The sequence below is a fragment of the Mytilus galloprovincialis genome, unplaced genomic scaffold, assembly GCF_965363235.1.
Source record: "Mytilus galloprovincialis unplaced genomic scaffold, xbMytGall1.hap1.1 HAP1_SCAFFOLD_85, whole genome shotgun sequence".
NCBI classification, from domain to species: domain Eukaryota; kingdom Metazoa; phylum Mollusca; class Bivalvia; order Mytilida; family Mytilidae; genus Mytilus; species Mytilus galloprovincialis.
Genome location: NW_027468024.1, coordinates 24,461 through 51,407, shown reverse-complemented (window position 1 = coordinate 51,407; position 26,947 = coordinate 24,461). Strand labels below are relative to the sequence as shown.

Sequence of the window (26,947 nt, the reverse complement as noted above, 5' to 3'; positions counted from 1 at the left end):
AACACGGTGTTTTAATTTTAACCAAAGCTACACAAATTTTGCAAATTTATATACAAAAAGCACACGAAACACGAGATCTTGCTTTGCTTCAAATACCTGACAGCATGAAACGATTTCTGCATGACAAAACGGGTGTGAAAATAAAAAGCGGCTTGTGAAATACGGCAAGTCGCGAGAATATATTTTTAAACGTATAACATACGTATACGTATTTAATCTTAATCGAACGAAATAGATTCATCCTAGGTCCGACGAACGCAGTTTTTAAAGCCTAGGAAATTTCATTAATCAGAAAATAAATTCAACGCTTTTTCACAATCAGCACGGACTTTTCACTGTCTCGTTTAGTTAACACAAACATAAACAGTTCACCTGTTCTATTTTTTAAAGGAATTGACCGGTACAGCAATTTTTAAATAAATTTTAGAAGGAGGAAAAAACTTACCGGCCGACTGCAGTTTCCATCGTTTGCCCTCGTTCTGAGGCGACGTCGCTATTAACGATGATTGAAACAGTAGAAGGGGACGTAATTCTTTTCCCCGCGTTTTTCCGTAACGCTAAAAATGTATAGAGTTTCTTTTTAGGAACGAGAATACATTAATACACTGACATGTGCTGTTATAAATACAAGCAAGCGACAACAAAAATATTACATTACAAGAAAAGAAAAGAACTTTTTAGAGAACAGACATAAAAAAAAAAAAAAAGAAAATGCAACTTATTTTACATGCACGAGAAGTAGAATGATTTACAACAATGAGTAAAACTATACAATTTACGCAAACTCCTTAAATAAGAAAGATATATAGAAAAAGTACACATGTAGTGCTCAGTGAAAAGCATTAGAGAATATTTTACTGGGGCTGTTTCGCAGGCTATTGAAGGGAAAGCTATTTTTCTATTTTAATTTTCTCCCCAAACAGGGGAGTGAGCCGATCCTGGAGGTACTGCAATACCAGGCCAACTCGTGGCAAGAGCGGTGCAAGCATCTAACATCTCACCTAGTTGCAAAAATCAGTTTAATATCGAAGTACCCACATGGGGTACGTATCAGATATTAAGCTGATAAGAACAGATACTACACTTTGATCTTAGCCAAAAGGCCGAGAAGCGATACTCAAATCTTTCCGAGTTTCCAAAGCCTACAAATCCTATTTCTTACTCAAACACGGTGTTTTAATTTTAACCAAAGCTACACAAATTTTGCAAATTTATATACAAAAAGCACACGAAACACGAGATCTTGCTTTGCTTCAAATACCTGACAGCATGAAACGATTTCTGCATGACAAAACGGGTGTGAAAATAAAAAGCGGCTTGTGAAATACGGCAAGTCGCGAGAATATATTTTTAAACGTATAACATACGTATACGTATTTAATCTTAATCGAACGAAATAGATTCATCCTAGGTCCGACGAACGCAGTTTTTAAAGCCTAGGAAATTTCATTAATCAGAAAATAAATTCAACGCTTTTTCACAATCAGCACGGACTTTTCACTGTCTCGTTTAGTTAACACAAACATAAACAGTTCACCTGTTCTATTTTTTAAAGGAATTGACCGGTACAGCAATTTTTAAATAAATTTTAGAAGGAGGAAAAAACTTACCGGCCGACTGCAGTTTCCATCGTTTGCCCTCGTTCTGAGGCGACGTCGCTATTAACGATGATTGAAACAGTAGAAGGGGACGTAATTCTTTTCCCCGCGTTTTTCCGTAACGCTAAAAATGTATAGAGTTTCTTTTTAGGAACGAGAATACATTAATACACTGACATGTGCTGTTATAAATACAAGCAAGCGACAACAAAAATATTACATTACAAGAAAAGAAAAGAACTTTTTAGAGAACAGACATAAAAAAAAAAAAAAAGAAAATGCAACTTATTTTACATGCACGAGAAGTAGAATGATTTACAACAATGAGTAAAACTATACAATTTACGCAAACTCCTTAAATAAGAAAGATATATAGAAAAAGTACACATGTAGTGCTCAGTGAAAAGCATTAGAGAATATTTTACTGGGGCTGTTTCGCAGGCTATTGAAGGGAAAGCTATTTTTCTATTTTAATTTTCTCCCCAAACAGGGGAGTGAGCCGATCCTGGAGGTACTGCAATACCAGGCCAACTCGTGGCAAGAGCGGTGCAAGCATCTAACATCTCACCTAGTTGCAAAAATCAGTTTAATATCGAAGTACCCACATGGGGTACGTATCAGATATTAAGCTGATAAGAACAGATACTACACTTTGATCTTAGCCAAAAGGCCGAGAAGCGATACTCAAATCTTTCCGAGTTTCCAAAGCCTACAAATCCTATTTCTTACTCAAACACGGTGTTTTAATTTTAACCAAAGCTACACAAATTTTGCAAATTTATATACAAAAAGCACACGAAACACGAGATCTTGCTTTGCTTCAAATACCTGACAGCATGAAACGATTTCTGCATGACAAAACGGGTGTGAAAATAAAAAGCGGCTTGTGAAATACGGCAAGTCGCGAGAATATATTTTTAAACGTATAACATACGTATACGTATTTAATCTTAATCGAACGAAATAGATTCATCCTAGGTCCGACGAACGCAGTTTTTAAAGCCTAGGAAATTTCATTAATCAGAAAATAAATTCAACGCTTTTTCACAATCAGCACGGACTTTTCACTGTCTCGTTTAGTTAACACAAACATAAACAGTTCACCTGTTCTATTTTTTAAAGGAATTGACCGGTACAGCAATTTTTAAATAAATTTTAGAAGGAGGAAAAAACTTACCGGCCGACTGCAGTTTCCATCGTTTGCCCTCGTTCTGAGGCGACGTCGCTATTAACGATGATTGAAACAGTAGAAGGGGACGTAATTCTTTTCCCCGCGTTTTTCCGTAACGCTAAAAATGTATAGAGTTTCTTTTTAGGAACGAGAATACATTAATACACTGACATGTGCTGTTATAAATACAAGCAAGCGACAACAAAAATATTACATTACAAGAAAAGAAAAGAACTTTTTAGAGAACAGACATAAAAAAAAAAAAAAAGAAAATGCAACTTATTTTACATGCACGAGAAGTAGAATGATTTACAACAATGAGTAAAACTATACAATTTACGCAAACTCCTTAAATAAGAAAGATATATAGAAAAAGTACACATGTAGTGCTCAGTGAAAAGCATTAGAGAATATTTTACTGGGGCTGTTTCGCAGGCTATTGAAGGGAAAGCTATTTTTCTATTTTAATTTTCTCCCCAAACAGGGGAGTGAGCCGATCCTGGAGGTACTGCAATACCAGGCCAACTCGTGGCAAGAGCGGTGCAAGCATCTAACATCTCACCTAGTTGCAAAAATCAGTTTAATATCGAAGTACCCACATGGGGTACGTATCAGATATTAAGCTGATAAGAACAGATACTACACTTTGATCTTAGCCAAAAGGCCGAGAAGCGATACTCAAATCTTTCCGAGTTTCCAAAGCCTACAAATCCTATTTCTTACTCAAACACGGTGTTTTAATTTTAACCAAAGCTACACAAATTTTGCAAATTTATATACAAAAAGCACACGAAACACGAGATCTTGCTTTGCTTCAAATACCTGACAGCATGAAACGATTTCTGCATGACAAAACGGGTGTGAAAATAAAAAGCGGCTTGTGAAATACGGCAAGTCGCGAGAATATATTTTTAAACGTATAACATACGTATACGTATTTAATCTTAATCGAACGAAATAGATTCATCCTAGGTCCGACGAACGCAGTTTTTAAAGCCTAGGAAATTTCATTAATCAGAAAATAAATTCAACGCTTTTTCACAATCAGCACGGACTTTTCACTGTCTCGTTTAGTTAACACAAACATAAACAGTTCACCTGTTCTATTTTTTAAAGGAATTGACCGGTACAGCAATTTTTAAATAAATTTTAGAAGGAGGAAAAAACTTACCGGCCGACTGCAGTTTCCATCGTTTGCCCTCGTTCTGAGGCGACGTCGCTATTAACGATGATTGAAACAGTAGAAGGGGACGTAATTCTTTTCCCCGCGTTTTTCCGTAACGCTAAAAATGTATAGAGTTTCTTTTTAGGAACGAGAATACATTAATACACTGACATGTGCTGTTATAAATACAAGCAAGCGACAACAAAAATATTACATTACAAGAAAAGAAAAGAACTTTTTAGAGAACAGACATAAAAAAAAAAAAAAAGAAAATGCAACTTATTTTACATGCACGAGAAGTAGAATGATTTACAACAATGAGTAAAACTATACAATTTACGCAAACTCCTTAAATAAGAAAGATATATAGAAAAAGTACACATGTAGTGCTCAGTGAAAAGCATTAGAGAATATTTTACTGGGGCTGTTTCGCAGGCTATTGAAGGGAAAGCTATTTTTCTATTTTAATTTTCTCCCCAAACAGGGGAGTGAGCCGATCCTGGAGGTACTGCAATACCAGGCCAACTCGTGGCAAGAGCGGTGCAAGCATCTAACATCTCACCTAGTTGCAAAAATCAGTTTAATATCGAAGTACCCACATGGGGTACGTATCAGATATTAAGCTGATAAGAACAGATACTACACTTTGATCTTAGCCAAAAGGCCGAGAAGCGATACTCAAATCTTTCCGAGTTTCCAAAGCCTACAAATCCTATTTCTTACTCAAACACGGTGTTTTAATTTTAACCAAAGCTACACAAATTTTGCAAATTTATATACAAAAAGCACACGAAACACGAGATCTTGCTTTGCTTCAAATACCTGACAGCATGAAACGATTTCTGCATGACAAAACGGGTGTGAAAATAAAAAGCGGCTTGTGAAATACGGCAAGTCGCGAGAATATATTTTTAAACGTATAACATACGTATACGTATTTAATCTTAATCGAACGAAATAGATTCATCCTAGGTCCGACGAACGCAGTTTTTAAAGCCTAGGAAATTTCATTAATCAGAAAATAAATTCAACGCTTTTTCACAATCAGCACGGACTTTTCACTGTCTCGTTTAGTTAACACAAACATAAACAGTTCACCTGTTCTATTTTTTAAAGGAATTGACCGGTACAGCAATTTTTAAATAAATTTTAGAAGGAGGAAAAAACTTACCGGCCGACTGCAGTTTCCATCGTTTGCCCTCGTTCTGAGGCGACGTCGCTATTAACGATGATTGAAACAGTAGAAGGGGACGTAATTCTTTTCCCCGCGTTTTTCCGTAACGCTAAAAATGTATAGAGTTTCTTTTTAGGAACGAGAATACATTAATACACTGACATGTGCTGTTATAAATACAAGCAAGCGACAACAAAAATATTACATTACAAGAAAAGAAAAGAACTTTTTAGAGAACAGACATAAAAAAAAAAAAAAAGAAAATGCAACTTATTTTACATGCACGAGAAGTAGAATGATTTACAACAATGAGTAAAACTATACAATTTACGCAAACTCCTTAAATAAGAAAGATATATAGAAAAAGTACACATGTAGTGCTCAGTGAAAAGCATTAGAGAATATTTTACTGGGGCTGTTTCGCAGGCTATTGAAGGGAAAGCTATTTTTCTATTTTAATTTTCTCCCCAAACAGGGGAGTGAGCCGATCCTGGAGGTACTGCAATACCAGGCCAACTCGTGGCAAGAGCGGTGCAAGCATCTAACATCTCACCTAGTTGCAAAAATCAGTTTAATATCGAAGTACCCACATGGGGTACGTATCAGATATTAAGCTGATAAGAACAGATACTACACTTTGATCTTAGCCAAAAGGCCGAGAAGCGATACTCAAATCTTTCCGAGTTTCCAAAGCCTACAAATCCTATTTCTTACTCAAACACGGTGTTTTAATTTTAACCAAAGCTACACAAATTTTGCAAATTTATATACAAAAAGCACACGAAACACGAGATCTTGCTTTGCTTCAAATACCTGACAGCATGAAACGATTTCTGCATGACAAAACGGGTGTGAAAATAAAAAGCGGCTTGTGAAATACGGCAAGTCGCGAGAATATATTTTTAAACGTATAACATACGTATACGTATTTAATCTTAATCGAACGAAATAGATTCATCCTAGGTCCGACGAACGCAGTTTTTAAAGCCTAGGAAATTTCATTAATCAGAAAATAAATTCAACGCTTTTTCACAATCAGCACGGACTTTTCACTGTCTCGTTTAGTTAACACAAACATAAACAGTTCACCTGTTCTATTTTTTAAAGGAATTGACCGGTACAGCAATTTTTAAATAAATTTTAGAAGGAGGAAAAAACTTACCGGCCGACTGCAGTTTCCATCGTTTGCCCTCGTTCTGAGGCGACGTCGCTATTAACGATGATTGAAACAGTAGAAGGGGACGTAATTCTTTTCCCCGCGTTTTTCCGTAACGCTAAAAATGTATAGAGTTTCTTTTTAGGAACGAGAATACATTAATACACTGACATGTGCTGTTATAAATACAAGCAAGCGACAACAAAAATATTACATTACAAGAAAAGAAAAGAACTTTTTAGAGAACAGACATAAAAAAAAAAAAAAAGAAAATGCAACTTATTTTACATGCACGAGAAGTAGAATGATTTACAACAATGAGTAAAACTATACAATTTACGCAAACTCCTTAAATAAGAAAGATATATAGAAAAAGTACACATGTAGTGCTCAGTGAAAAGCATTAGAGAATATTTTACTGGGGCTGTTTCGCAGGCTATTGAAGGGAAAGCTATTTTTCTATTTTAATTTTCTCCCCAAACAGGGGAGTGAGCCGATCCTGGAGGTACTGCAATACCAGGCCAACTCGTGGCAAGAGCGGTGCAAGCATCTAACATCTCACCTAGTTGCAAAAATCAGTTTAATATCGAAGTACCCACATGGGGTACGTATCAGATATTAAGCTGATAAGAACAGATACTACACTTTGATCTTAGCCAAAAGGCCGAGAAGCGATACTCAAATCTTTCCGAGTTTCCAAAGCCTACAAATCCTATTTCTTACTCAAACACGGTGTTTTAATTTTAACCAAAGCTACACAAATTTTGCAAATTTATATACAAAAAGCACACGAAACACGAGATCTTGCTTTGCTTCAAATACCTGACAGCATGAAACGATTTCTGCATGACAAAACGGGTGTGAAAATAAAAAGCGGCTTGTGAAATACGGCAAGTCGCGAGAATATATTTTTAAACGTATAACATACGTATACGTATTTAATCTTAATCGAACGAAATAGATTCATCCTAGGTCCGACGAACGCAGTTTTTAAAGCCTAGGAAATTTCATTAATCAGAAAATAAATTCAACGCTTTTTCACAATCAGCACGGACTTTTCACTGTCTCGTTTAGTTAACACAAACATAAACAGTTCACCTGTTCTATTTTTTAAAGGAATTGACCGGTACAGCAATTTTTAAATAAATTTTAGAAGGAGGAAAAAACTTACCGGCCGACTGCAGTTTCCATCGTTTGCCCTCGTTCTGAGGCGACGTCGCTATTAACGATGATTGAAACAGTAGAAGGGGACGTAATTCTTTTCCCCGCGTTTTTCCGTAACGCTAAAAATGTATAGAGTTTCTTTTTAGGAACGAGAATACATTAATACACTGACATGTGCTGTTATAAATACAAGCAAGCGACAACAAAAATATTACATTACAAGAAAAGAAAAGAACTTTTTAGAGAACAGACATAAAAAAAAAAAAAAAGAAAATGCAACTTATTTTACATGCACGAGAAGTAGAATGATTTACAACAATGAGTAAAACTATACAATTTACGCAAACTCCTTAAATAAGAAAGATATATAGAAAAAGTACACATGTAGTGCTCAGTGAAAAGCATTAGAGAATATTTTACTGGGGCTGTTTCGCAGGCTATTGAAGGGAAAGCTATTTTTCTATTTTAATTTTCTCCCCAAACAGGGGAGTGAGCCGATCCTGGAGGTACTGCAATACCAGGCCAACTCGTGGCAAGAGCGGTGCAAGCATCTAACATCTCACCTAGTTGCAAAAATCAGTTTAATATCGAAGTACCCACATGGGGTACGTATCAGATATTAAGCTGATAAGAACAGATACTACACTTTGATCTTAGCCAAAAGGCCGAGAAGCGATACTCAAATCTTTCCGAGTTTCCAAAGCCTACAAATCCTATTTCTTACTCAAACACGGTGTTTTAATTTTAACCAAAGCTACACAAATTTTGCAAATTTATATACAAAAAGCACACGAAACACGAGATCTTGCTTTGCTTCAAATACCTGACAGCATGAAACGATTTCTGCATGACAAAACGGGTGTGAAAATAAAAAGCGGCTTGTGAAATACGGCAAGTCGCGAGAATATATTTTTAAACGTATAACATACGTATACGTATTTAATCTTAATCGAACGAAATAGATTCATCCTAGGTCCGACGAACGCAGTTTTTAAAGCCTAGGAAATTTCATTAATCAGAAAATAAATTCAACGCTTTTTCACAATCAGCACGGACTTTTCACTGTCTCGTTTAGTTAACACAAACATAAACAGTTCACCTGTTCTATTTTTTAAAGGAATTGACCGGTACAGCAATTTTTAAATAAATTTTAGAAGGAGGAAAAAACTTACCGGCCGACTGCAGTTTCCATCGTTTGCCCTCGTTCTGAGGCGACGTCGCTATTAACGATGATTGAAACAGTAGAAGGGGACGTAATTCTTTTCCCCGCGTTTTTCCGTAACGCTAAAAATGTATAGAGTTTCTTTTTAGGAACGAGAATACATTAATACACTGACATGTGCTGTTATAAATACAAGCAAGCGACAACAAAAATATTACATTACAAGAAAAGAAAAGAACTTTTTAGAGAACAGACATAAAAAAAAAAAAAAAGAAAATGCAACTTATTTTACATGCACGAGAAGTAGAATGATTTACAACAATGAGTAAAACTATACAATTTACGCAAACTCCTTAAATAAGAAAGATATATAGAAAAAGTACACATGTAGTGCTCAGTGAAAAGCATTAGAGAATATTTTACTGGGGCTGTTTCGCAGGCTATTGAAGGGAAAGCTATTTTTCTATTTTAATTTTCTCCCCAAACAGGGGAGTGAGCCGATCCTGGAGGTACTGCAATACCAGGCCAACTCGTGGCAAGAGCGGTGCAAGCATCTAACATCTCACCTAGTTGCAAAAATCAGTTTAATATCGAAGTACCCACATGGGGTACGTATCAGATATTAAGCTGATAAGAACAGATACTACACTTTGATCTTAGCCAAAAGGCCGAGAAGCGATACTCAAATCTTTCCGAGTTTCCAAAGCCTACAAATCCTATTTCTTACTCAAACACGGTGTTTTAATTTTAACCAAAGCTACACAAATTTTGCAAATTTATATACAAAAAGCACACGAAACACGAGATCTTGCTTTGCTTCAAATACCTGACAGCATGAAACGATTTCTGCATGACAAAACGGGTGTGAAAATAAAAAGCGGCTTGTGAAATACGGCAAGTCGCGAGAATATATTTTTAAACGTATAACATACGTATACGTATTTAATCTTAATCGAACGAAATAGATTCATCCTAGGTCCGACGAACGCAGTTTTTAAAGCCTAGGAAATTTCATTAATCAGAAAATAAATTCAACGCTTTTTCACAATCAGCACGGACTTTTCACTGTCTCGTTTAGTTAACACAAACATAAACAGTTCACCTGTTCTATTTTTTAAAGGAATTGACCGGTACAGCAATTTTTAAATAAATTTTAGAAGGAGGAAAAAACTTACCGGCCGACTGCAGTTTCCATCGTTTGCCCTCGTTCTGAGGCGACGTCGCTATTAACGATGATTGAAACAGTAGAAGGGGACGTAATTCTTTTCCCCGCGTTTTTCCGTAACGCTAAAAATGTATAGAGTTTCTTTTTAGGAACGAGAATACATTAATACACTGACATGTGCTGTTATAAATACAAGCAAGCGACAACAAAAATATTACATTACAAGAAAAGAAAAGAACTTTTTAGAGAACAGACATAAAAAAAAAAAAAAAGAAAATGCAACTTATTTTACATGCACGAGAAGTAGAATGATTTACAACAATGAGTAAAACTATACAATTTACGCAAACTCCTTAAATAAGAAAGATATATAGAAAAAGTACACATGTAGTGCTCAGTGAAAAGCATTAGAGAATATTTTACTGGGGCTGTTTCGCAGGCTATTGAAGGGAAAGCTATTTTTCTATTTTAATTTTCTCCCCAAACAGGGGAGTGAGCCGATCCTGGAGGTACTGCAATACCAGGCCAACTCGTGGCAAGAGCGGTGCAAGCATCTAACATCTCACCTAGTTGCAAAAATCAGTTTAATATCGAAGTACCCACATGGGGTACGTATCAGATATTAAGCTGATAAGAACAGATACTACACTTTGATCTTAGCCAAAAGGCCGAGAAGCGATACTCAAATCTTTCCGAGTTTCCAAAGCCTACAAATCCTATTTCTTACTCAAACACGGTGTTTTAATTTTAACCAAAGCTACACAAATTTTGCAAATTTATATACAAAAAGCACACGAAACACGAGATCTTGCTTTGCTTCAAATACCTGACAGCATGAAACGATTTCTGCATGACAAAACGGGTGTGAAAATAAAAAGCGGCTTGTGAAATACGGCAAGTCGCGAGAATATATTTTTAAACGTATAACATACGTATACGTATTTAATCTTAATCGAACGAAATAGATTCATCCTAGGTCCGACGAACGCAGTTTTTAAAGCCTAGGAAATTTCATTAATCAGAAAATAAATTCAACGCTTTTTCACAATCAGCACGGACTTTTCACTGTCTCGTTTAGTTAACACAAACATAAACAGTTCACCTGTTCTATTTTTTAAAGGAATTGACCGGTACAGCAATTTTTAAATAAATTTTAGAAGGAGGAAAAAACTTACCGGCCGACTGCAGTTTCCATCGTTTGCCCTCGTTCTGAGGCGACGTCGCTATTAACGATGATTGAAACAGTAGAAGGGGACGTAATTCTTTTCCCCGCGTTTTTCCGTAACGCTAAAAATGTATAGAGTTTCTTTTTAGGAACGAGAATACATTAATACACTGACATGTGCTGTTATAAATACAAGCAAGCGACAACAAAAATATTACATTACAAGAAAAGAAAAGAACTTTTTAGAGAACAGACATAAAAAAAAAAAAAAAGAAAATGCAACTTATTTTACATGCACGAGAAGTAGAATGATTTACAACAATGAGTAAAACTATACAATTTACGCAAACTCCTTAAATAAGAAAGATATATAGAAAAAGTACACATGTAGTGCTCAGTGAAAAGCATTAGAGAATATTTTACTGGGGCTGTTTCGCAGGCTATTGAAGGGAAAGCTATTTTTCTATTTTAATTTTCTCCCCAAACAGGGGAGTGAGCCGATCCTGGAGGTACTGCAATACCAGGCCAACTCGTGGCAAGAGCGGTGCAAGCATCTAACATCTCACCTAGTTGCAAAAATCAGTTTAATATCGAAGTACCCACATGGGGTACGTATCAGATATTAAGCTGATAAGAACAGATACTACACTTTGATCTTAGCCAAAAGGCCGAGAAGCGATACTCAAATCTTTCCGAGTTTCCAAAGCCTACAAATCCTATTTCTTACTCAAACACGGTGTTTTAATTTTAACCAAAGCTACACAAATTTTGCAAATTTATATACAAAAAGCACACGAAACACGAGATCTTGCTTTGCTTCAAATACCTGACAGCATGAAACGATTTCTGCATGACAAAACGGGTGTGAAAATAAAAAGCGGCTTGTGAAATACGGCAAGTCGCGAGAATATATTTTTAAACGTATAACATACGTATACGTATTTAATCTTAATCGAACGAAATAGATTCATCCTAGGTCCGACGAACGCAGTTTTTAAAGCCTAGGAAATTTCATTAATCAGAAAATAAATTCAACGCTTTTTCACAATCAGCACGGACTTTTCACTGTCTCGTTTAGTTAACACAAACATAAACAGTTCACCTGTTCTATTTTTTAAAGGAATTGACCGGTACAGCAATTTTTAAATAAATTTTAGAAGGAGGAAAAAACTTACCGGCCGACTGCAGTTTCCATCGTTTGCCCTCGTTCTGAGGCGACGTCGCTATTAACGATGATTGAAACAGTAGAAGGGGACGTAATTCTTTTCCCCGCGTTTTTCCGTAACGCTAAAAATGTATAGAGTTTCTTTTTAGGAACGAGAATACATTAATACACTGACATGTGCTGTTATAAATACAAGCAAGCGACAACAAAAATATTACATTACAAGAAAAGAAAAGAACTTTTTAGAGAACAGACATAAAAAAAAAAAAAAAGAAAATGCAACTTATTTTACATGCACGAGAAGTAGAATGATTTACAACAATGAGTAAAACTATACAATTTACGCAAACTCCTTAAATAAGAAAGATATATAGAAAAAGTACACATGTAGTGCTCAGTGAAAAGCATTAGAGAATATTTTACTGGGGCTGTTTCGCAGGCTATTGAAGGGAAAGCTATTTTTCTATTTTAATTTTCTCCCCAAACAGGGGAGTGAGCCGATCCTGGAGGTACTGCAATACCAGGCCAACTCGTGGCAAGAGCGGTGCAAGCATCTAACATCTCACCTAGTTGCAAAAATCAGTTTAATATCGAAGTACCCACATGGGGTACGTATCAGATATTAAGCTGATAAGAACAGATACTACACTTTGATCTTAGCCAAAAGGCCGAGAAGCGATACTCAAATCTTTCCGAGTTTCCAAAGCCTACAAATCCTATTTCTTACTCAAACACGGTGTTTTAATTTTAACCAAAGCTACACAAATTTTGCAAATTTATATACAAAAAGCACACGAAACACGAGATCTTGCTTTGCTTCAAATACCTGACAGCATGAAACGATTTCTGCATGACAAAACGGGTGTGAAAATAAAAAGCGGCTTGTGAAATACGGCAAGTCGCGAGAATATATTTTTAAACGTATAACATACGTATACGTATTTAATCTTAATCGAACGAAATAGATTCATCCTAGGTCCGACGAACGCAGTTTTTAAAGCCTAGGAAATTTCATTAATCAGAAAATAAATTCAACGCTTTTTCACAATCAGCACGGACTTTTCACTGTCTCGTTTAGTTAACACAAACATAAACAGTTCACCTGTTCTATTTTTTAAAGGAATTGACCGGTACAGCAATTTTTAAATAAATTTTAGAAGGAGGAAAAAACTTACCGGCCGACTGCAGTTTCCATCGTTTGCCCTCGTTCTGAGGCGACGTCGCTATTAACGATGATTGAAACAGTAGAAGGGGACGTAATTCTTTTCCCCGCGTTTTTCCGTAACGCTAAAAATGTATAGAGTTTCTTTTTAGGAACGAGAATACATTAATACACTGACATGTGCTGTTATAAATACAAGCAAGCGACAACAAAAATATTACATTACAAGAAAAGAAAAGAACTTTTTAGAGAACAGACATAAAAAAAAAAAAAAAGAAAATGCAACTTATTTTACATGCACGAGAAGTAGAATGATTTACAACAATGAGTAAAACTATACAATTTACGCAAACTCCTTAAATAAGAAAGATATATAGAAAAAGTACACATGTAGTGCTCAGTGAAAAGCATTAGAGAATATTTTACTGGGGCTGTTTCGCAGGCTATTGAAGGGAAAGCTATTTTTCTATTTTAATTTTCTCCCCAAACAGGGGAGTGAGCCGATCCTGGAGGTACTGCAATACCAGGCCAACTCGTGGCAAGAGCGGTGCAAGCATCTAACATCTCACCTAGTTGCAAAAATCAGTTTAATATCGAAGTACCCACATGGGGTACGTATCAGATATTAAGCTGATAAGAACAGATACTACACTTTGATCTTAGCCAAAAGGCCGAGAAGCGATACTCAAATCTTTCCGAGTTTCCAAAGCCTACAAATCCTATTTCTTACTCAAACACGGTGTTTTAATTTTAACCAAAGCTACACAAATTTTGCAAATTTATATACAAAAAGCACACGAAACACGAGATCTTGCTTTGCTTCAAATACCTGACAGCATGAAACGATTTCTGCATGACAAAACGGGTGTGAAAATAAAAAGCGGCTTGTGAAATACGGCAAGTCGCGAGAATATATTTTTAAACGTATAACATACGTATACGTATTTAATCTTAATCGAACGAAATAGATTCATCCTAGGTCCGACGAACGCAGTTTTTAAAGCCTAGGAAATTTCATTAATCAGAAAATAAATTCAACGCTTTTTCACAATCAGCACGGACTTTTCACTGTCTCGTTTAGTTAACACAAACATAAACAGTTCACCTGTTCTATTTTTTAAAGGAATTGACCGGTACAGCAATTTTTAAATAAATTTTAGAAGGAGGAAAAAACTTACCGGCCGACTGCAGTTTCCATCGTTTGCCCTCGTTCTGAGGCGACGTCGCTATTAACGATGATTGAAACAGTAGAAGGGGACGTAATTCTTTTCCCCGCGTTTTTCCGTAACGCTAAAAATGTATAGAGTTTCTTTTTAGGAACGAGAATACATTAATACACTGACATGTGCTGTTATAAATACAAGCAAGCGACAACAAAAATATTACATTACAAGAAAAGAAAAGAACTTTTTAGAGAACAGACATAAAAAAAAAAAAAAAGAAAATGCAACTTATTTTACATGCACGAGAAGTAGAATGATTTACAACAATGAGTAAAACTATACAATTTACGCAAACTCCTTAAATAAGAAAGATATATAGAAAAAGTACACATGTAGTGCTCAGTGAAAAGCATTAGAGAATATTTTACTGGGGCTGTTTCGCAGGCTATTGAAGGGAAAGCTATTTTTCTATTTTAATTTTCTCCCCAAACAGGGGAGTGAGCCGATCCTGGAGGTACTGCAATACCAGGCCAACTCGTGGCAAGAGCGGTGCAAGCATCTAACATCTCACCTAGTTGCAAAAATCAGTTTAATATCGAAGTACCCACATGGGGTACGTATCAGATATTAAGCTGATAAGAACAGATACTACACTTTGATCTTAGCCAAAAGGCCGAGAAGCGATACTCAAATCTTTCCGAGTTTCCAAAGCCTACAAATCCTATTTCTTACTCAAACACGGTGTTTTAATTTTAACCAAAGCTACACAAATTTTGCAAATTTATATACAAAAAGCACACGAAACACGAGATCTTGCTTTGCTTCAAATACCTGACAGCATGAAACGATTTCTGCATGACAAAACGGGTGTGAAAATAAAAAGCGGCTTGTGAAATACGGCAAGTCGCGAGAATATATTTTTAAACGTATAACATACGTATACGTATTTAATCTTAATCGAACGAAATAGATTCATCCTAGGTCCGACGAACGCAGTTTTTAAAGCCTAGGAAATTTCATTAATCAGAAAATAAATTCAACGCTTTTTCACAATCAGCACGGACTTTTCACTGTCTCGTTTAGTTAACACAAACATAAACAGTTCACCTGTTCTATTTTTTAAAGGAATTGACCGGTACAGCAATTTTTAAATAAATTTTAGAAGGAGGAAAAAACTTACCGGCCGACTGCAGTTTCCATCGTTTGCCCTCGTTCTGAGGCGACGTCGCTATTAACGATGATTGAAACAGTAGAAGGGGACGTAATTCTTTTCCCCGCGTTTTTCCGTAACGCTAAAAATGTATAGAGTTTCTTTTTAGGAACGAGAATACATTAATACACTGACATGTGCTGTTATAAATACAAGCAAGCGACAACAAAAATATTACATTACAAGAAAAGAAAAGAACTTTTTAGAGAACAGACATAAAAAAAAAAAAAAAGAAAATGCAACTTATTTTACATGCACGAGAAGTAGAATGATTTACAACAATGAGTAAAACTATACAATTTACGCAAACTCCTTAAATAAGAAAGATATATAGAAAAAGTACACATGTAGTGCTCAGTGAAAAGCATTAGAGAATATTTTACTGGGGCTGTTTCGCAGGCTATTGAAGGGAAAGCTATTTTTCTATTTTAATTTTCTCCCCAAACAGGGGAGTGAGCCGATCCTGGAGGTACTGCAATACCAGGCCAACTCGTGGCAAGAGCGGTGCAAGCATCTAACATCTCACCTAGTTGCAAAAATCAGTTTAATATCGAAGTACCCACATGGGGTACGTATCAGATATTAAGCTGATAAGAACAGATACTACACTTTGATCTTAGCCAAAAGGCCGAGAAGCGATACTCAAATCTTTCCGAGTTTCCAAAGCCTACAAATCCTATTTCTTACTCAAACACGGTGTTTTAATTTTAACCAAAGCTACACAAATTTTGCAAATTTATATACAAAAAGCACACGAAACACGAGATCTTGCTTTGCTTCAAATACCTGACAGCATGAAACGATTTCTGCATGACAAAACGGGTGTGAAAATAAAAAGCGGCTTGTGAAATACGGCAAGTCGCGAGAATATATTTTTAAACGTATAACATACGTATACGTATTTAATCTTAATCGAACGAAATAGATTCATCCTAGGTCCGACGAACGCAGTTTTTAAAGCCTAGGAAATTTCATTAATCAGAAAATAAATTCAACGCTTTTTCACAATCAGCACGGACTTTTCACTGTCTCGTTTAGTTAACACAAACATAAACAGTTCACCTGTTCTATTTTTTAAAGGAATTGACCGGTACAGCAATTTTTAAATAAATTTTAGAAGGAGGAAAAAACTTACCGGCCGACTGCAGTTTCCATCGTTTGCCCTCGTTCTGAGGCGACGTCGCTATTAACGATGATTGAAACAGTAGAAGGGGACGTAATTCTTTTCCCCGCGTTTTTCCGTAACGCTAAAAATGTATAGAGTTTCTTTTTAGGAACGAGAATACATTAATACACTGACATGTGCTGTTATAAATACAAGCAAGCGACAACAAAAATATTACATTACAAGAAAAGAAAAGAACTTTTTAGAGAACAGACATAAAAAAAAAAAAAAAGAAAATGCAACTTATTTTACATGCACGAGAAGTAGAATGATTTACAACAATGAGTAAAACTATACAATTTACGCAAACTCCTTAAATAAGAAAGATATATAGAAAAAGTACACATGTAGTGCTCAGTGAAAAGCATTAGAGAATATTTTACTGGGGCTGTTTCGCAGGCTATTGAAGGGAAAGCTATTTTTCTATTTTAATTTTCTCCCCAAACAGGGGAGTGAGCCGATCCTGGAGGTACTGCAATACCAGGCCAACTCGTGGCAAGAGCGGTGCAAGCATCTAACATCTCACCTAGTTGCAAAAATCAGTTTAATATCGAAGTACCCACATGGGGTACGTATCAGATATTAAGCTGATAAGAACAGATACTACACTTTGATCTTAGCCAAAAGGCCGAGAAGCGATACTCAAATCTTTCCGAGTTTCCAAAGCCTACAAATCCTATTTCTTACTCAAACACGGTGTTTTAATTTTAACCAAAGCTACACAAATTTTGCAAATTTATATACAAAAAGCACACGAAACACGAGATCTTGCTTTGCTTCAAATACCTGACAGCATGAAACGATTTCTGCATGACAAAACGGGTGTGAAAATAAAAAGCGGCTTGTGAAATACGGCAAGTCGCGAGAATATATTTTTAAACGTATAACATACGTATACGTATTTAATCTTAATCGAACGAAATAGATTCATCCTAGGTCCGACGAACGCAGTTTTTAAAGCCTAGGAAATTTCATTAATCAGAAAATAAATTCAACGCTTTTTCACAATCAGCACGGACTTTTCACTGTCTCGTTTAGTTAACACAAACATAAACAGTTCACCTGTTCTATTTTTTAAAGGAATTGACCGGTACAGCAATTTTTAAATAAATTTTAGAAGGAGGAAAAAACTTACCGGCCGACTGCAGTTTCCATCGTTTGCCCTCGTTCTGAGGCGACGTCGCTATTAACGATGATTGAAACAGTAGAAGGGGACGTAATTCTTTTCCCCGCGTTTTTCCGTAACGCTAAAAATGTATAGAGTTTCTTTTTAGGAACGAGAATACATTAATACACTGACATGTGCTGTTATAAATACAAGCAAGCGACAACAAAAATATTACATTACAAGAAAAGAAAAGAACTTTTTAGAGAACAGACATAAAAAAAAAAAAAAAGAAAATGCAACTTATTTTACATGCACGAGAAGTAGAATGATTTACAACAATGAGTAAAACTATACAATTTACGCAAACTCCTTAAATAAGAAAGATATATAGAAAAAGTACACATGTAGTGCTCAGTGAAAAGCATTAGAGAATATTTTACTGGGGCTGTTTCGCAGGCTATTGAAGGGAAAGCTATTTTTCTATTTTAATTTTCTCCCCAAACAGGGGAGTGAGCCGATCCTGGAGGTACTGCAATACCAGGCCAACTCGTGGCAAGAGCGGTGCAAGCATCTAACATCTCACCTAGTTGCAAAAATCAGTTTAATATCGAAGTACCCACATGGGGTACGTATCAGATATTAAGCTGATAAGAACAGATACTACACTTTGATCTTAGCCAAAAGGCCGAGAAGCGATACTCAAATCTTTCCGAGTTTCCAAAGCCTACAAATCCTATTTCTTACTCAAACACGGTGTTTTAATTTTAACCAAAGCTACACAAATTTTGCAAATTTATATACAAAAAGCACACGAAACACGAGATCTTGCTTTGCTTCAAATACCTGACAGCATGAAACGATTTCTGCATGACAAAACGGGTGTGAAAATAAAAAGCGGCTTGTGAAATACGGCAAGTCGCGAGAATATATTTTTAAACGTATAACATACGTATACGTATTTAATCTTAATCGAACGAAATAGATTCATCCTAGGTCCGACGAACGCAGTTTTTAAAGCCTAGGAAATTTCATTAATCAGAAAATAAATTCAACGCTTTTTCACAATCAGCACGGACTTTTCACTGTCTCGTTTAGTTAACACAAACATAAACAGTTCACCTGTTCTATTTTTTAAAGGAATTGACCGGTACAGCAATTTTTAAATAAATTTTAGAAGGAGGAAAAAACTTACCGGCCGACTGCAGTTTCCATCGTTTGCCCTCGTTCTGAGGCGACGTCGCTATTAACGATGATTGAAACAGTAGAAGGGGACGTAATTCTTTTCCCCGCGTTTTTCCGTAACGCTAAAAATGTATAGAGTTTCTTTTTAGGAACGAGAATACATTAATACACTGACATGTGCTGTTATAAATACAAGCAAGCGACAACAAAAATATTACATTACAAGAAAAGAAAAGAACTTTTTAGAGAACAGACATAAAAAAAAAAAAAAAGAAAATGCAACTTATTTTACATGCACGAGAAGTAGAATGATTTACAACAATGAGTAAAACTATACAATTTACGCAAACTCCTTAAATAAGAAAGATATATAGAAAAAGTACACATGTAGTGCTCAGTGAAAAGCATTAGAGAATATTTTACTGGGGCTGTTTCGCAGGCTATTGAAGGGAAAGCTATTTTTCTATTTTAATTTTCTCCCCAAACAGGGGAGTGAGCCGATCCTGGAGGTACTGCAATACCAGGCCAACTCGTGGCAAGAGCGGTGCAAGCATCTAACATCTCACCTAGTTGCAAAAATCAGTTTAATATCGAAGTACCCACATGGGGTACGTATCAGATATTAAGCTGATAAGAACAGATACTACACTTTGATCTTAGCCAAAAGGCCGAGAAGCGATACTCAAATCTTTCCGAGTTTCCAAAGCCTACAAATCCTATTTCTTACTCAAACACGGTGTTTTAATTTTAACCAAAGCTACACAAATTTTGCAAATTTATATACAAAAAGCACACGAAACACGAGATCTTGCTTTGCTTCAAATACCTGACAGCATGAAACGATTTCTGCATGACAAAACGGGTGTGAAAATAAAAAGCGGCTTGTGAAATACGGCAAGTCGCGAGAATATATTTTTAAACGTATAACATACGTATACGTATTTAATCTTAATCGAACGAAATAGATTCATCCTAGGTCCGACGAACGCAGTTTTTAAAGCCTAGGAAATTTCATTAATCAGAAAATAAATTCAACGCTTTTTCACAATCAGCACGGACTTTTCACTGTCTCGTTTAGTTAACACAAACATAAACAGTTCACCTGTTCTATTTTTTAAAGGAATTGACCGGTACAGCAATTTTTAAATAAATTTTAGAAGGAGGAAAAAACTTACCGGCCGACTGCAGTTTCCATCGTTTGCCCTCGTTCTGAGGCGACGTCGCTATTAACGATGATTGAAACAGTAGAAGGGGACGTAATTCTTTTCCCCGCGTTTTTCCGTAACGCTAAAAATGTATAGAGTTTCTTTTTAGGAACGAGAATACATTAATACACTGACATGTGCTGTTATAAATACAAGCAAGCGACAACAAAAATATTACATTACAAGAAAAGAAAAGAACTTTTTAGAGAACAGACATAAAAAAAAAAAAAAAGAAAATGCAACTTATTTTACATGCACGAGAAGTAGAATGATTTACAACAATGAGTAAAACTATACAATTTACGCAAACTCCTTAAATAAGAAAGATATATAGAAAAAGTACACATGTAGTGCTCAGTGAAAAGCATTAGAGAATATTTTACTGGGGCTGTTTCGCAGGCTATTGAAGGGAAAGCTATTTTTCTATTTTAATTTTCTCCCCAAACAGGGGAGTGAGCCGATCCTGGAGGTACTGCAATACCAGGCCAACTCGTGGCAAGAGCGGTGCAAGCATCTAACATCTCACCTAGTTGCAAAAATCAGTTTAATATCGAAGTACCCACATGGGGTACGTATCAGATATTAAGCTGATAAGAACAGATACTACACTTTGATCTTAGCCAAAAGGCCGAGAAGCGATACTCAAATCTTTCCGAGTTTCCAAAGCCTACAAATCCTATTTCTTACTCAAACACGGTGTTTTAATTTTAACCAAAGCTACACAAATTTTGCAAATTTATATACAAAAAGCACACGAAACACGAGATCTTGCTTTGCTTCAAATACCTGACAGCATGAAACGATTTCTGCATGACAAAACGGGTGTGAAAATAAAAAGCGGCTTGTGAAATACGGCAAGTCGCGAGAATATATTTTTAAACGTATAACATACGTATACGTATTTAATCTTAATCGAACGAAATAGATTCATCCTAGGTCCGACGAACGCAGTTTTTAAAGCCTAGGAAATTTCATTAATCAGAAAATAAATTCAACGCTTTTTCACAATCAGCACGGACTTTTCACTGTCTCGTTTAGTTAACACAAACATAAACAGTTCACCTGTTCTATTTTTTAAAGGAATTGACCGGTACAGCAATTTTTAAATAAATTTTAGAAGGAGGAAAAAACTTACCGGCCGACTGCAGTTTCCATCGTTTGCCCTCGTTCTGAGGCGACGTCGCTATTAACGATGATTGAAACAGTAGAAGGGGACGTAATTCTTTTCCCCGCGTTTTTCCGTAACGCTAAAAATGTATAGAGTTTCTTTTTAGGAACGAGAATACATTAATACACTGACATGTGCTGTTATAAATACAAGCAAGCGACAACAAAAATATTACATTACAAGAAAAGAAAAGAACTTTTTAGAGAACAGACATAAAAAAAAAAAAAAAGAAAATGCAACTTATTTTACATGCACGAGAAGTAGAATGATTTACAACAATGAGTAAAACTATACAATTTACGCAAACTCCTTAAATAAGAAAGATATATAGAAAAAGTACACATGTAGTGCTCAGTGAAAAGCATTAGAGAATATTTTACTGGGGCTGTTTCGCAGGCTATTGAAGGGAAAGCTATTTTTCTATTTTAATTTTCTCCCCAAACAGGGGAGTGAGCCGATCCTGGAGGTACTGCAATACCAGGCCAACTCGTGGCAAGAGCGGTGCAAGCATCTAACATCTCACCTAGTTGCAAAAATCAGTTTAATATCGAAGTACCCACATGGGGTACGTATCAGATATTAAGCTGATAAGAACAGATACTACACTTTGATCTTAGCCAAAAGGCCGAGAAGCGATACTCAAATCTTTCCGAGTTTCCAAAGCCTACAAATCCTATTTCTTACTCAAACACGGTGTTTTAATTTTAACCAAAGCTACACAAATTTTGCAAATTTATATACAAAAAGCACACGAAACACGAGATCTTGCTTTGCTTCAAATACCTGACAGCATGAAACGATTTCTGCATGACAAAACGGGTGTGAAAATAAAAAGCGGCTTGTGAAATACGGCAAGTCGCGAGAATATATTTTTAAACGTATAACATACGTATACGTATTTAATCTTAATCGAACGAAATAGATTCATCCTAGGTCCGACGAACGCAGTTTTTAAAGCCTAGGAAATTTCATTAATCAGAAAATAAATTCAACGCTTTTTCACAATCAGCACGGACTTTTCACTGTCTCGTTTAGTTAACACAAACATAAACAGTTCACCTGTTCTATTTTTTAAAGGAATTGACCGGTACAGCAATTTTTAAATAAATTTTAGAAGGAGGAAAAAACTTACCGGCCGACTGCAGTTTCCATCGTTTGCCCTCGTTCTGAGGCGACGTCGCTATTAACGATGATTGAAACAGTAGAAGGGGACGTAATTCTTTTCCCCGCGTTTTTCCGTAACGCTAAAAATGTATAGAGTTTCTTTTTAGGAACGAGAATACATTAATACACTGACATGTGCTGTTATAAATACAAGCAAGCGACAACAAAAATATTACATTACAAGAAAAGAAAAGAACTTTTTAGAGAACAGACATAAAAAAAAAAAAAAAGAAAATGCAACTTATTTTACATGCACGAGAAGTAGAATGATTTACAACAATGAGTAAAACTATACAATTTACGCAAACTCCTTAAATAAGAAAGATATATAGAAAAAGTACACATGTAGTGCTCAGTGAAAAGCATTAGAGAATATTTTACTGGGGCTGTTTCGCAGGCTATTGAAGGGAAAGCTATTTTTCTATTTTAATTTTCTCCCCAAACAGGGGAGTGAGCCGATCCTGGAGGTACTGCAATACCAGGCCAACTCGTGGCAAGAGCGGTGCAAGCATCTAACATCTCACCTAGTTGCAAAAATCAGTTTAATATCGAAGTACCCACATGGGGTACGTATCAGATATTAAGCTGATAAGAACAGATACTACACTTTGATCTTAGCCAAAAGGCCGAGAAGCGATACTCAAATCTTTCCGAGTTTCCAAAGCCTACAAATCCTATTTCTTACTCAAACACGGTGTTTTAATTTTAACCAAAGCTACACAAATTTTGCAAATTTATATACAAAAAGCACACGAAACACGAGATCTTGCTTTGCTTCAAATACCTGACAGCATGAAACGATTTCTGCATGACAAAACGGGTGTGAAAATAAAAAGCGGCTTGTGAAATACGGCAAGTCGCGAGAATATATTTTTAAACGTATAACATACGTATACGTATTTAATCTTAATCGAACGAAATAGATTCATCCTAGGTCCGACGAACGCAGTTTTTAAAGCCTAGGAAATTTCATTAATCAGAAAATAAATTCAACGCTTTTTCACAATCAGCACGGACTTTTCACTGTCTCGTTTAGTTAACACAAACATAAACAGTTCACCTGTTCTATTTTTTAAAGGAATTGACCGGTACAGCAATTTTTAAATAAATTTTAGAAGGAGGAAAAAACTTACCGGCCGACTGCAGTTTCCATCGTTTGCCCTCGTTCTGAGGCGACGTCGCTATTAACGATGATTGAAACAGTAGAAGGGGACGTAATTCTTTTCCCCGCGTTTTTCCGTAACGCTAAAAATGTATAGAGTTTCTTTTTAGGAACGAGAATACATTAATACACTGACATGTGCTGTTATAAATACAAGCAAGCGACAACAAAAATATTACATTACAAGAAAAGAAAAGAACTTTTTAGAGAACAGACATAAAAAAAAAAAAAAAGAAAATGCAACTTATTTTACATGCACGAGAAGTAGAATGATTTACAACAATGAGTAAAACTATACAATTTACGCAAACTCCTTAAATAAGAAAGATATATAGAAAAAGTACACATGTAGTGCTCAGTGAAAAGCATTAGAGAATATTTTACTGGGGCTGTTTCGCAGGCTATTGAAGGGAAAGCTATTTTTCTATTTTAATTTTCTCCCCAAACAGGGGAGTGAGCCGATCCTGGAGGTACTGCAATACCAGGCCAACTCGTGGCAAGAGCGGTGCAAGCATCTAACATCTCACCTAGTTGCAAAAATCAGTTTAATATCGAAGTACCCACATGGGGTACGTATCAGATATTAAGCTGATAAGAACAGATACTACACTTTGATCTTAGCCAAAAGGCCGAGAAGCGATACTCAAATCTTTCCGAGTTTCCAAAGCCTACAAATCCTATTTCTTACTCAAACACGGTGTTTTAATTTTAACCAAAGCTACACAAATTTTGCAAATTTATATACAAAAAGCACACGAAACACGAGATCTTGCTTTGCTTCAAATACCTGACAGCATGAAACGATTTCTGCATGACAAAACGGGTGTGAAAATAAAAAGCGGCTTGTGAAATACGGCAAGTCGCGAGAATATATTTTTAAACGTATAACATACGTATACGTATTTAATCTTAATCGAACGAAATAGATTCATCCTAGGTCCGACGAACGCAGTTTTTAAAGCCTAGGAAATTTCATTAATCAGAAAATAAATTCAACGCTTTTTCACAATCAGCACGGACTTTTCACTGTCTCGTTTAGTTAACACAAACATAAACAGTTCACCTGTTCTATTTTTTAAAGGAATTGACCGGTACAGCAATTTTTAAATAAATTTTAGAAGGAGGAAAAAACTTACCGGCCGACTGCAGTTTCCATCGTTTGCCCTCGTTCTGAGGCGACGTCGCTATTAACGATGATTGAAACAGTAGAAGGGGACGTAATTCTTTTCCCCGCGTTTTTCCGTAACGCTAAAAATGTATAGAGTTTCTTTTTAGGAACGAGAATACATTAATACACTGACATGTGCTGTTATAAATACAAGCAAGCGACAACAAAAATATTACATTACAAGAAAAGAAAAGAACTTTTTAGAGAACAGACATAAAAAAAAAAAAAAAGAAAATGCAACTTATTTTACATGCACGAGAAGTAGAATGATTTACAACAATGAGTAAAACTATACAATTTACGCAAACTCCTTAAATAAGAAAGATATATAGAAAAAGTACACATGTAGTGCTCAGTGAAAAGCATTAGAGAATATTTTACTGGGGCTGTTTCGCAGGCTATTGAAGGGAAAGCTATTTTTCTATTTTAATTTTCTCCCCAAACAGGGGAGTGAGCCGATCCTGGAGGTACTGCAATACCAGGCCAACTCGTGGCAAGAGCGGTGCAAGCATCTAACATCTCACCTAGTTGCAAAAATCAGTTTAATATCGAAGTACCCACATGGGGTACGTATCAGATATTAAGCTGATAAGAACAGATACTACACTTTGATCTTAGCCAAAAGGCCGAGAAGCGATACTCAAATCTTTCCGAGTTTCCAAAGCCTACAAATCCTATTTCTTACTCAAACACGGTGTTTTAATTTTAACCAAAGCTACACAAATTTTGCAAATTTATATACAAAAAGCACACGAAACACGAGATCTTGCTTTGCTTCAAATACCTGACAGCATGAAACGATTTCTGCATGACAAAACGGGTGTGAAAATAAAAAGCGGCTTGTGAAATACGGCAAGTCGCGAGAATATATTTTTAAACGTATAACATACGTATACGTATTTAATCTTAATCGAACGAAATAGATTCATCCTAGGTCCGACGAACGCAGTTTTTAAAGCCTAGGAAATTTCATTAATCAGAAAATAAATTCAACGCTTTTTCACAATCAGCACGGACTTTTCACTGTCTCGTTTAGTTAACACAAACATAAACAGTTCACCTGTTCTATTTTTTAAAGGAATTGACCGGTACAGCAATTTTTAAATAAATTTTAGAAGGAGGAAAAAACTTACCGGCCGACTGCAGTTTCCATCGTTTGCCCTCGTTCTGAGGCGACGTCGCTATTAACGATGATTGAAACAGTAGAAGGGGACGTAATTCTTTTCCCCGCGTTTTTCCGTAACGCTAAAAATGTATAGAGTTTCTTTTTAGGAACGAGAATACATTAATACACTGACATGTGCTGTTATAAATACAAGCAAGCGACAACAAAAATATTACATTACAAGAAAAGAAAAGAACTTTTTAGAGAACAGACATAAAAAAAAAAAAAAAGAAAATGCAACTTATTTTACATGCACGAGAAGTAGAATGATTTACAACAATGAGTAAAACTATACAATTTACGCAAACTCCTTAAATAAGAAAGATATATAGAAAAAGTACACATGTAGTGCTCAGTGAAAAGCATTAGAGAATATTTTACTGGGGCTGTTTCGCAGGCTATTGAAGGGAAAGCTATTTTTCTATTTTAATTTTCTCCCCAAACAGGGGAGTGAGCCGATCCTGGAGGTACTGCAATACCAGGCCAACTCGTGGCAAGAGCGGTGCAAGCATCTAACATCTCACCTAGTTGCAAAAATCAGTTTAATATCGAAGTACCCACATGGGGTACGTATCAGATATTAAGCTGATAAGAACAGATACTACACTTTGATCTTAGCCAAAAGGCCGAGAAGCGATACTCAAATCTTTCCGAGTTTCCAAAGCCTACAAATCCTATTTCTTACTCAAACACGGTGTTTTAATTTTAACCAAAGCTACACAAATTTTGCAAATTTATATACAAAAAGCACACGAAACACGAGATCTTGCTTTGCTTCAAATACCTGACAGCATGAAACGATTTCTGCATGACAAAACGGGTGTGAAAATAAAAAGCGGC

The 26,947-nt window shown here is 35.9% G+C and overlaps 23 non-coding genes across 23 annotated transcripts; all 23 read right to left on the bottom strand.

Annotated features, from left to right (window-relative positions):
* Positions 1–922: 922 nt before the first annotated feature.
* Positions 923–1,115, bottom strand: LOC143060151 (U2 spliceosomal RNA). Its single transcript, XR_012973879.1, has one exon. It is a non-coding gene; the product is annotated as a U2 spliceosomal RNA (small nuclear RNA).
* Positions 1,116–2,087: 972 nt separating this feature from the next.
* Positions 2,088–2,280, bottom strand: LOC143060150 (U2 spliceosomal RNA). The gene has a single exon (XR_012973878.1). It is a non-coding gene; the product is annotated as a U2 spliceosomal RNA (small nuclear RNA).
* A 972-nt stretch (positions 2,281–3,252) lies between these two features.
* On the bottom strand, positions 3,253–3,445 carry LOC143060149 (U2 spliceosomal RNA). The gene has a single exon (XR_012973877.1). It is a non-coding gene; the product is annotated as a U2 spliceosomal RNA (small nuclear RNA).
* A 972-nt stretch (positions 3,446–4,417) lies between these two features.
* LOC143060148 (U2 spliceosomal RNA) lies at positions 4,418–4,610 on the bottom strand. The gene has a single exon (XR_012973876.1). It is a non-coding gene; the product is annotated as a U2 spliceosomal RNA (small nuclear RNA).
* A 972-nt stretch (positions 4,611–5,582) lies between these two features.
* On the bottom strand, positions 5,583–5,775 carry LOC143060147 (U2 spliceosomal RNA). Its single transcript, XR_012973875.1, has one exon. It is a non-coding gene; the product is annotated as a U2 spliceosomal RNA (small nuclear RNA).
* A 972-nt stretch (positions 5,776–6,747) lies between these two features.
* Positions 6,748–6,940, bottom strand: LOC143060146 (U2 spliceosomal RNA). The gene has a single exon (XR_012973874.1). It is a non-coding gene; the product is annotated as a U2 spliceosomal RNA (small nuclear RNA).
* A 972-nt stretch (positions 6,941–7,912) lies between these two features.
* On the bottom strand, positions 7,913–8,105 carry LOC143060144 (U2 spliceosomal RNA). The gene has a single exon (XR_012973872.1). It is a non-coding gene; the product is annotated as a U2 spliceosomal RNA (small nuclear RNA).
* Positions 8,106–9,077: 972 nt separating this feature from the next.
* LOC143060143 (U2 spliceosomal RNA) lies at positions 9,078–9,270 on the bottom strand. Its single transcript, XR_012973871.1, has one exon. It is a non-coding gene; the product is annotated as a U2 spliceosomal RNA (small nuclear RNA).
* A 972-nt stretch (positions 9,271–10,242) lies between these two features.
* LOC143060142 (U2 spliceosomal RNA) lies at positions 10,243–10,435 on the bottom strand. The gene has a single exon (XR_012973870.1). It is a non-coding gene; the product is annotated as a U2 spliceosomal RNA (small nuclear RNA).
* A 972-nt stretch (positions 10,436–11,407) lies between these two features.
* LOC143060141 (U2 spliceosomal RNA) lies at positions 11,408–11,600 on the bottom strand. Its single transcript, XR_012973869.1, has one exon. It is a non-coding gene; the product is annotated as a U2 spliceosomal RNA (small nuclear RNA).
* Positions 11,601–12,572: 972 nt separating this feature from the next.
* On the bottom strand, positions 12,573–12,765 carry LOC143060140 (U2 spliceosomal RNA). Its single transcript, XR_012973868.1, has one exon. It is a non-coding gene; the product is annotated as a U2 spliceosomal RNA (small nuclear RNA).
* Positions 12,766–13,737: 972 nt separating this feature from the next.
* On the bottom strand, positions 13,738–13,930 carry LOC143060209 (U2 spliceosomal RNA). Its single transcript, XR_012973934.1, has one exon. It is a non-coding gene; the product is annotated as a U2 spliceosomal RNA (small nuclear RNA).
* Positions 13,931–14,902: 972 nt separating this feature from the next.
* On the bottom strand, positions 14,903–15,095 carry LOC143060208 (U2 spliceosomal RNA). The gene has a single exon (XR_012973933.1). It is a non-coding gene; the product is annotated as a U2 spliceosomal RNA (small nuclear RNA).
* Positions 15,096–16,067: 972 nt separating this feature from the next.
* On the bottom strand, positions 16,068–16,260 carry LOC143060207 (U2 spliceosomal RNA). The gene has a single exon (XR_012973932.1). It is a non-coding gene; the product is annotated as a U2 spliceosomal RNA (small nuclear RNA).
* A 972-nt stretch (positions 16,261–17,232) lies between these two features.
* On the bottom strand, positions 17,233–17,425 carry LOC143060206 (U2 spliceosomal RNA). Its single transcript, XR_012973931.1, has one exon. It is a non-coding gene; the product is annotated as a U2 spliceosomal RNA (small nuclear RNA).
* Positions 17,426–18,397: 972 nt separating this feature from the next.
* LOC143060205 (U2 spliceosomal RNA) lies at positions 18,398–18,590 on the bottom strand. Its single transcript, XR_012973930.1, has one exon. It is a non-coding gene; the product is annotated as a U2 spliceosomal RNA (small nuclear RNA).
* Positions 18,591–19,562: 972 nt separating this feature from the next.
* On the bottom strand, positions 19,563–19,755 carry LOC143060203 (U2 spliceosomal RNA). The gene has a single exon (XR_012973928.1). It is a non-coding gene; the product is annotated as a U2 spliceosomal RNA (small nuclear RNA).
* A 972-nt stretch (positions 19,756–20,727) lies between these two features.
* Positions 20,728–20,920, bottom strand: LOC143060202 (U2 spliceosomal RNA). The gene has a single exon (XR_012973927.1). It is a non-coding gene; the product is annotated as a U2 spliceosomal RNA (small nuclear RNA).
* Positions 20,921–21,892: 972 nt separating this feature from the next.
* On the bottom strand, positions 21,893–22,085 carry LOC143060201 (U2 spliceosomal RNA). Its single transcript, XR_012973926.1, has one exon. It is a non-coding gene; the product is annotated as a U2 spliceosomal RNA (small nuclear RNA).
* Positions 22,086–23,057: 972 nt separating this feature from the next.
* Positions 23,058–23,250, bottom strand: LOC143060200 (U2 spliceosomal RNA). The gene has a single exon (XR_012973925.1). It is a non-coding gene; the product is annotated as a U2 spliceosomal RNA (small nuclear RNA).
* A 972-nt stretch (positions 23,251–24,222) lies between these two features.
* Positions 24,223–24,415, bottom strand: LOC143060199 (U2 spliceosomal RNA). Its single transcript, XR_012973924.1, has one exon. It is a non-coding gene; the product is annotated as a U2 spliceosomal RNA (small nuclear RNA).
* A 972-nt stretch (positions 24,416–25,387) lies between these two features.
* On the bottom strand, positions 25,388–25,580 carry LOC143060198 (U2 spliceosomal RNA). Its single transcript, XR_012973923.1, has one exon. It is a non-coding gene; the product is annotated as a U2 spliceosomal RNA (small nuclear RNA).
* A 972-nt stretch (positions 25,581–26,552) lies between these two features.
* Positions 26,553–26,745, bottom strand: LOC143060197 (U2 spliceosomal RNA). The gene has a single exon (XR_012973922.1). It is a non-coding gene; the product is annotated as a U2 spliceosomal RNA (small nuclear RNA).
* Between the last annotated feature and the right edge of the window lie 202 nt (positions 26,746–26,947).